Here is a 9,654-nt window from a genome sequence, read left to right as displayed (position 1 = left end):
ATAAGTACATAGATATATGGTCTTTGGTTTCAGCTGATCAGCACACCATTGATAGGGAGCGCAAGCCATATACTGACAAGTCATTCGAGCATAGACCCCGGGTGGCCAGGACGATAGGTAACTGGCTGCAGGCTTTCGCTGTGCTGGGGGGTATTATGGGGGAAAAACACCCCGAACGCTGTTTGGAGCTCTTCGTTTATTTGGACTCAGTATACAATGCCTACAAGTCACATGGCGGCAGCGCCTGGTGGAAATATGACGAAGAGTTCAGAAGGCGCTTGGCGTTACAACCCGAGGTGGGATGGGGCTGCAAAGCGACGGATGTCTGGCTGCGGCTTATGATGGCGCAGAGACAGACTCCCTTTCTTGGCGGGGCCGCTGCCTCCTCAGCAAACCAGCAGGGCGCAGCGGCCAAAAAGAGACCCGGAACGTGCTGGCTCTTTAATGAGGGTCATTGCAAGTTCTACGGCTTGTGCAAGTTTAAGCACGAGTGTTCCTCTTGCGGTGGTGCCCACGGAGCAGTTCGCTGCCCCCGCGGAGCAAAACCGGCGCAAAGGGTTGCAGGGCCTGTTGAAGGGAAAGACGCCAGTGAGCGTGGAAGAGATGCTCCCCTGGCTAGACCGTTACCCCAATAGATCCGAGGCAGAATTGTTGCGCATCGGCTTTTTGTATGGTTTTCTTATCCCCTTCATTCCCTCAGATTCACACCAACTGTCTGGCAATTTGATATCGGCTACTCTTTACCCGGATGCTCTGCGGGACAAGGTTAGTAAGGAGGTCAATTTGGGTCGCATTGAGGGTCCATTTTTATCCCCGCCGTTTCCTAATCTGAGGGTTTCTCCCTTGGGAGTGGTACCCAAGAAGGAGAGTGGTAAGTTTTGGTTAATCCACCATTTATCTTATCCCAGGGGTTCATCGGTTAACGACGGCATCTCTAAAGAGGTGGCGTCTGTTTCCTATGTCTCCTTTGATAAGGCTGTATTGTTGGTCCGACGGGCTGGCATAGGTGCCCTGATGGCTAAAACTGACATTGAATCTGCTTCAGGTTGCTGCCGGTGCACCCGGATTGTTACCACCTTCTGGGTTGCTGTGTGGATGGCCTCTTCTATTATGACACTTGTTTGCCTATGGGCTGTTCCATATCGTGCCACTACTTCGAAATGTTCAGTTCATTTTTGGAATGGGTGGTGCGATGTGCAACGGGTTGTAGATCCATCATTCACTATCTGGATGACTTCCTGATAGTTGCCCCGGCCGAATCCTCTCAGTGTCGTTTTCTACTTGACTCTTTCTGTGTTTTGATGAGCCGGTTTGGGGTTCCGCTTTCCGCTGAAAAAACGGAGGGCCTTGAAATCGATTCCCTCGAGATGGTCTTTAGGTTACCGGCGGACAAGCTCGAGAAGCTATTGGGTTTGATTAACGGGTTTTGCACGGTTGAAAAGTTACTCTGCGCCAATTGCAGTCGCTGTTGGGCCTCCTCGTCTTTGCATGCCGTATCATGCCAATGGGTCGGGTTTTTTCGCGTCGGCTGTCTCTGGCCACCAGGGGTGCCAAGAGGCCGGAGCATCGCATACGACTGACTTCTTCACTAAGAGAGGACCTGTCAGTGTGGCGGCATTTTTTTGGGCACATACAACGCTTCCTGTCGGACGAAGTAGGCAATCAGGAATTGTCTCTTTTCACCGATGCGGCTGGTTCGGTTGGGTACGGCGCTATTCTCGGGTCAAGTTGGAGCGCAGAGTCGTGGCCTTTAGAGTGGCAGGAGCAGGGTTTATGTCGCAACCTGACTCTCCTTGAGCTTTTTCCCATCGTGGTGGCGGTTGAACTTTGGGGGGAGCAGCTCAGGGACAAGAAGGTCTGCTTCTGGACCGACAATAGCAGTGTAGTGCATTGCATCAATGGTCTGTCTTCCTCTTCGCTGCCGGTTTTGGCCCTGCTCCGTCACCTGGTACTCAGGTGTCTGGAATATAATATCTGGTTCAGGTCTCGTCATGTTCCCGGTGTAGATAGCGTTATCGCTGACTTACTGTCTCGTTTTCGTTTCCAGGAGTTTCGGAATCTTTGCCCGGGGGCGGATCAAGACGGTCTGCCTTGCCCGAGATCCCTGTGGACCCTGGTGTCGGGAATTTGATGCCCCTCATTGCTGCTTCGGTGACTCCGGCTACCTGGTCCAATCATGGTAAGGCATGGAATGCCTGGTCGGGGGTGGCGGGTGACAGGGACGTGGCTTCCTGTGGGAGGGTCCGTTTTCAGGTACGGTGGATTGTCTCTTGTGTTTGGAGCTTTCTGGATGTTCCGCTGCGGTGGCTCAACGCCGCATGGGGGGAGTTGGTTTTCACCTAAAGCTTCGCGGTTGACAGGATTGCACAAAACATTTCAGTGTCTTGCAAGCTTTAAAGGGTTGGCGGAAGGTGCACGGGAAAAGGGACGGTAGGCGTCCAATTTCCTTTGCCTTGCTGAATTCTCTTGTCGGGGCAACGTTTACGGTATGTTCCTCTCCTTACGAGGGGCTCCTTTTTCTACGGCGTTTTGCTTGGCTTTTTTCGGAGCGTTACGGGTAAGCGAACTGGTGGCGTCCTCGGCTACTGGTCCCGGGGCCTTTTTAGGGATGACGTCCTCCTGTCTAACGGGGTGGTACAAGTCCGGGTGAGAAAGTCCAAAACAGACCAGCTTGGGAAAGGTTCTTGGCTACGCCTTGGGGCGGTGGGGGGGACGCTCTGTCCAGTTGCCATGGTAACGGAGTTCCTGAAGGTGAGTCCTGTTGGGAAAAAGTTTTTGGTGCATGCTTCTGGGGCCCCCCCCTTACGCGGTACCAGTTCAGTGCGGTTTTCAAACGCTGCCTTGTGGCTGCGGGGTTTTCAGCGAGCGATTTTGGCACACATTCGTTCAGAATTGGCGCGGCTACGGAAGCGGCAAGGGCCGGATTGGCGATGGGTGACATTCAAAGAATTGGTAGGTGGAAGTCGAGGTGCTATGCAGGCTATGTTCGCCCGGAATTGTTGTTATAATGTTTTTTCCCCTTTTTCAGGTCCTAGTGCGCCGGTGGTGCACATTCTGGGCCATTCTTATATCCATCGGGCCGCGCAGAGGGCCATTTGTCGGCCGGGCGGCAGGTCCCTGGGATTTCCGGTGCAGGTTCATTGGAGAGGTATTGGGGGTCTCCCCTGGTCGCGGATACTGATGGAAGCAATTCAAATTGGCGGCGTGTCTCGGACGCCGGTGGTGTTGGTTATCCATGCAGGGGGGAACGACATTCGCTCCCTGCGGGTTCCGGAAATCATTACCCTGATGAGAATGGATTTGGAACGGATGGTTTTTCTTTTTTCAGAAATGATGTTGGTCTGGTCTGAAATTATCCCTCGGGTCACCTGGCAGGAGGATAGGGATGCGGCAGCAATTGAGAGGGCTCGTAGGACAATTAACGCACGCATGTCCCGGTACGTCAGGGCCAGATCAGGGGTAGTGGTGAGGCACAGGCAGCTGGAAGGGGACAACATGGGTCAGGATGGAGTCCATCTTAACGATATCGGGCTCGATATCTTTTTGTCTGGTCTTCAGGATGGCATAGAACAGGCCCTTTATATTTTGGGTGGGGGTCGGAGCCCAGTTTGAGGGGCTGTGCTCCTCCTGTGGCGGTAATAATAATAAAGGAAAAGGGGGAAGGCTTTTATGCCCGTCGGTTTAGGCCGGCGGCTGGCTGGTTGCTTCCCCCCCCCCCTTGGTAATTTACCATAAGATGGTATTAAGGTTAAACAGATGTTGTTTATGTTTTAACAAATAAAGCTGTGGCCGACCCCTACGTCCATTCAAGGATAATATGTGTGGAGTTTTTATTAATGGAAAGGAGGGAGACTAGGACATAGATATGGGTAAGTGGTTGGTTCAGATAGTCTGGTGGGCACCGGCCCAAGTAGGGCTAGGTGCCACGGACTGCCTGAGGTAATGGGACAGTCCAGGAAAGGGTTAAATGTGTCTCTCCCCTTTAGTTCCCCCCCCTTCCTCCCTCCCTCCCTCCCTCTGGGAGGGTGGGTTTTACAAGGCAGACAGGACCAATTAAACAAGAACGAGGGGGTGGGTTTTGGGGAGCATGTGACCAAGGCTTTAAGGGGGGATTTCCCTCCGACCTTCTTCCTCTTACCTGCAGCAGCCCCCAGCAAGTGAGATTCCCGCCCTCCCTCCCCTGGTTTTTTCCCGTTTTATCCAACAGCTTAGGTGGTTTAAAAAAAAAACAAAAAAACAAAGGAAATAAAAGGATATATATTGTTAAAAAAAAAAAAATATGGAAATGTGCGAGTAACAAATGTTACGGTGGTGTTATAACGGTGGTTATCCCGTACGATTTACGTTTTATGGCTTTGGTTTTACAGGCCTTGTTATCGTGTCTAAGTGAGATATTTATTGTTAAGTCACAGCTGGCGGTAATAATAATAAAGGAAAAGGGGGAAGGCTATTATGCCCGTCGGTTTAGGCCGGCGGCTGGCTGGTTGCTTCCCCCCCCCTTGGTAATTTACCATAAGATGGTATTAAGGTTAAACAGATGTTGTTTATGTTTTAACAAATAAAGTTGTGGCCGACCCCTACGTCCATTCAAGGATAATATGTGTGGAGTTTTTATTTATGGAAAGGGGGGAGACTAGGACATAGATGTGGGTAAGTGGTTGGTTCAGGTAGTCCAGGCTGCAGGTATAGTCTGTCCAGAAAAGAAGGGTCAGTTTAACAACATCAGCCTTTCAGCCAACACAGTGGCAGAGCGCATTTCTGACCTGTCAGGTAACATTTATGAGCAACTGTGTGAAAAAGCTAAAAATTTCCACACATACTCAGTCGCTCTTGATGAGAGCACAGACGTTACTGACACTGCCCAGCTCGCAATATATGTCCGTGGTGTGGATGACAATTTTGAAGTGTTGGAGGAGTTGCTCACAGTTATTCCAATGCATGGCCAGACCACTGCTCAGGAGATATTCCGCCAGCTGTGTAAAGCCATTGTGGATGCTGGCTTATTATGGAAGAATTTTGTAGGAATAACAACTGATGGAGCGCCATCAATGACAGGGAGGAAAATGGACTTGTGGCACAGGTTCAAAGAAAGCTACAAGAGGAGGGTGTGGAAGAGGCCATTGCTCTGCACTGCATTATCCATCAGCAGGCCTTATGCAGCAAATGCCTGAAGTTTGACAATGTGATGTCTGACGTTGTGAAATTGATCAACCATATCAGATCCAGGGGCTTGACGCATCGGCAGTTCCGCGCCTTTTTAGAGGAAATAGAGTCAGTATATGAGGATGTTATATACTTCACCGAGGTGCGTTGGCTTAGCAGGGGAAACGTCTTAAAGAGGTTTTTTGAGTTGAGAGCAGAAGTTAAAGCCTTCATGGAGATGGATGGGGTGGTTGTTCCTGTACTAAGTGATCCCAAATGGCTCATGGACTTGGCTTTTCTTGTTGACATCACACAGGAGCTGAATATACTAAATAAGAAGTTACAAGGCCAGGGGCAGCTTGTCACTGTTGCCTATGACAATGTCAGGGCATTCACTGCAAAACTTGTGTTAAGTGAGGCCCGGAGCAACTGAAAGTAAGTGCAGGGCCGGCCATGACAGGGTTAACAGAAACCCTTGTAGCTGGGGGGGGAGGAGTAAGAGGAGGGGGAGGGAAGTCTATATATATCTCTTACCCTCCGTTTTCCCGGGCAGAGGCAACGTGGGGGAGAGAAGTTGCTGCGTGGTCTGTACAGCCCGCAGTTTTTCCTCGTCTTTTGGCCCAGGTAGGAGCGGCGTGTACCGCTATTATGGCGGCGATCGAGGCATTGTTTGCCCAGCTTAGAGCTGAGGCGGCGGTACGCGGGGAGGAGTGGCTACAGCAGCAACTGGGGCCGCTTCTCCCGCAGGGAGGGGGGGACGCGGTACAGGCGGAATCGGGGCCTATTGCCACGGGTCGGGGGTCCACGCGGGCACGCTCGTCCCGACCCCCCCGCCGCTATTCCCCCAGTCAGTCTCCCGGCCAACAGAGGAGGGACGGCAGCCGCAGTAGGGCCCCATCGGGCCCCCCCGCAAAACGCGCGGCAGCGGCCGTTACGGAGGGTCCAGCCAGGGTCACCAGGAGTAGCCAGGGATCGAGGGGGGGGGCGGCCAGGGGGCTCAGACGCGGCGGCCTTACCCGCCCGGCGGGATGAGCAGGAGGAGGCGGGCCCGTCCACGGTGCCTCAGCGGGGGAGATCGATCGCAGCGGTGGCTAGCCCCCCAGCAGCCACGGCTAGCCACTTCCAAGAGGCCACAGGCGTGAGGGGGCGAGGACGGGAGGAAGACAGCACCGGCAGCAGCAGAGGTCCAGCTGGCAAAAAGGCGACGGGGAAATCCGTGCACGTGCCCAGTGCGCGCAGGGGGAGGGAGTCCGGCGCTGGGCCCTCGGCCTCCGGGACCGAGCCTCCTGGTGGGTCTTCATCGGGAGAGGACATTCGGTTCGAGGACCGGTCGGAAGGAGAGCTGTCGGGCTCAGAGGAGGAGGTCTTGCCCAGGACGGTGCCTGCAGCGAGGGATTCGAGGCGATCGGCTGATGGGATTGCTTCCACGCAGCCCGGTAAGTCTGTTTACACTATTGTTTCTCCCGTGCAGTGTGATGATGTTTTAGAGAGGGGCCAGGGGGGGGCCCCGGGACAGGTTGGTGGTGCCCGCAGGGGCTGGGGGAGGCAGCGTACCATCTGCTCAGGTGATAGATGCACAGGTGGGGAATGTCGGGTGGATGCAGGATTGCAGAGGTTTTTGTCGGGTCTGAAGGCTCTGGTGAGCCAGCTGAAAGGGGGTGACAGACCCCCCGCGAGCCCGGCGGCAGCATGGGGGACGGTCGGGGGGGCGTCTAGGGTGGCCGCTGCGGCTGCGGTGGCTGCCCCAGTGGCTGCGGTGTCGGTGGAAAAGGAGACAGGTGTAGTTGGCGTGGGGGCCGGGGCAGCGGTGCAGCCTGGGGAAAAAGCCGATACGGTGGGGGTCCCGGCAAAGAAACGGGATTTGGTACGTTTGGCGGACGAAGCCAAAGGGCAGGTTTACACTTGCTATGATGCGCCTTTGGATTCGCATTTGAAGCAGGAGGTCCGAGAGAAGATTTGGAAGAGCGAGTACGTGGAGATATTCGCATTGTTACCGTTAGAGAAGTTCAACTTGGACAGGGTTAAGCCGGAGGAGTCCAAAAAGGAGGATGAGGAGAAGAGGAGGTACAGGCTTATACCTCGAACGTTTGCGAATTGGTCCCAGGCGTACTCAATTTTGGCTAGTGTGGTAGGCGAGAAGAACCCCGAACACTGTTCGGCGCTCTTCAGCTACCAGGAGGCGATCAGTGAGGCCTACAGGTGTTATGGGGGCACAGGATGGCTTCGTTATGACGAGCAATTTAGACAACGCCGGGCGATTCGGTGGGATGCAAAAGATATTGGCCTTTGGATGCGTCTTATGACGGCCCCGAGGACGTCGGCGCCGTTTTTTCAGGGGGGGGGGGCGGCGGAGCCGCTTCCCTGGGACAGTCGGCCGGAAAGAAAAAGGGGGTTTGTTGGCAGTTCAATGAGGGCAGCTGCAAGTTCGGAGGGTCCTGCCGATACAAGCATGAGTGCTCCGGGTGTGGGGGTAATCACCCCTCTTCCCGCTGCTTCAAGCAGGGCAAGGGCCGTTCCGGGGATTCTTCAGGCAAGAGGGAGTACCCCGGTGATGGTGAAAAGGATGCTACCGTTTCTCGGTAGGTATCCCGACAGAGCGGCGGCTCGGCTCCTGGAGGAGGGTTTTGCAGTAGGTTTCCGTATCCCTTGTACTTTGTCGGTGGTTCCCCCAATGTCCAAAAACTTGCGTTCTGCACTTCGGCATCCAGACATGGTTTCTGAGAAACTACGAAAGGAGGTCGGGCTGGGCCGTATGGGGGGCCCGTTTGAGTCCCCCCCTTTGGAGGGTCTGGTGGTGTCTCCGTTGGGGGTGGTACCGAAGAAGGAGCCAAACAAGTTTAGGCTCATTCACCACCTCTCCTTTCCAAAGGGGGGGTCGGTTAATGATGCTATTAGTGCGGAGGATTGTTCAGTGTGTTACACATCGTTTGATGCGGCAGTGGGTTGGGTCAGGCGGTACGGTCGGGGGGCATTAATGGCCAAGTTGGACATCGAGGCGGCCTTCTGGCTGTTGCCGGTTCACCCGGACAGCTTCAGGTTCTTGGGGTGTCACTGGAAAGGGGAGTTCTATGTGGATAAGTGCCTGCCCATGGGATGCTCGGTATCCTGTGCATTGTTCGAACAATTCAGTTCCTTTTTGGAATGGGTGGTTCGAGATGTGGCTGGGGTAAATTCAGTTATCCATTATCTGGATGACTTCCTCTGCATTGGCCCGGCGGGGTCGCGGATTTGCGCGGTGTTGTTGGCCACGCTAGAACACATAGCGGAACGTTTTGGGGTGCCACTGGCGCCCGAAAAGACGGAAGGGCCTAGGTCAGTCATCCAATTTTTGGGCATAGTCATCGATTCTGATGCAATGGAATGCAGGTTGCCGACGGACAAGTTGGAGGGCCTCAAGGCGGAGGTTAAGGGTATGATTGGGGTGCATAAGGTGCAACTTCGAGCTCTGCAGTCGCTCTTGGGTAAGCTAAATTTTGCCTGCAGGATCCTCCCGATGGGGAGAATTTTTTGTCGACGGCTGTCGGCAAGCACAGCGGGGGTTAGGTTGCCCAATCATTACGTGCGGCTGGTTAGAGAACATAGGGAGGACCTGATGGTTTGGCACTCCTTTTTAGAGGCTTTTAACGGCAGGGCCCTGTGGATGTCCGGCCCGGTCAGCAACTTTGATCTGGAGCTGTATACTGATGCGGCCGGGGGATCAGGGTTTGGGGCATTCTTTCAAGGAAAGTGGAGTGTCTGCGGGATTCACAAAAAATTTGGTGCTGCTGGAACTGTTTCCAGTGGTGCTGGCGGTCGAGTTGTGGGGCACGTCTTTCCGGGATCGGAAGGTGCGCTTCCATGGGGATAACCTGGGGGTGGTACAAGTGATCAATCGAGTGACGGCGTCCTCTCCCCCGGTTATTCGTCTCCTGAGACACCTGGTGCTTTGTTGTCTACAGTTGAATGTTTTTGTATATGCGGTGCATTTACCTGGTGTGGACAATATCGTGGCTGACGCTTTGTCTCGGTTTCAGTGGGACAGGTTTCGGGAGTTGGTTCCGGAGGCGGAGGAACAGGGGGTCCCCTGTCCGGAGTGGCTGTGGCAGATTCCGCTGGAATCATCTCCAATTGGATTAGACGGTCTGTGAGTGAGGGTACATGGGCGGCCTATGAAAAGGTATGGTTGGAGTGGCAGAATCTGGTGAGGGAGACGGAGGTGACCCTTTCGGGACCAGAGGAAAGGGTACTGGTATTGTACTTCTTGTCCAGGAACATGGAGGCAGGTGTGTCACAGTCGGTGCTAGATAAGAAAATGGCTGGGCTGGCATTTCTGTTCAAGTGGCAGGGGTGGCCGGATTTCACGAAAGACTTTTGGGTGCGTCAAGCTCTCAAGGGGTACAGAAAGCAGGGGCGGCGGCCGGATTCACGCTGCCCAGTGTCTTTCGACATTTTAAGAGGTCTTATGGACAAGTTGGGGACGGTGTGTTCGTCCGGGTACGAAGTTTCATTGTTCCGCGCAGCATTCGCGCTGGC

The sequence above is a fragment of the Rana temporaria genome, chromosome 13 (assembly GCF_905171775.1).
Source record: "Rana temporaria chromosome 13, aRanTem1.1, whole genome shotgun sequence".
Lineage (NCBI taxonomy): Eukaryota > Metazoa > Chordata > Amphibia > Anura > Ranidae > Rana > Rana temporaria.
Note: the sequence above shows the minus strand (reverse complement) of the source record.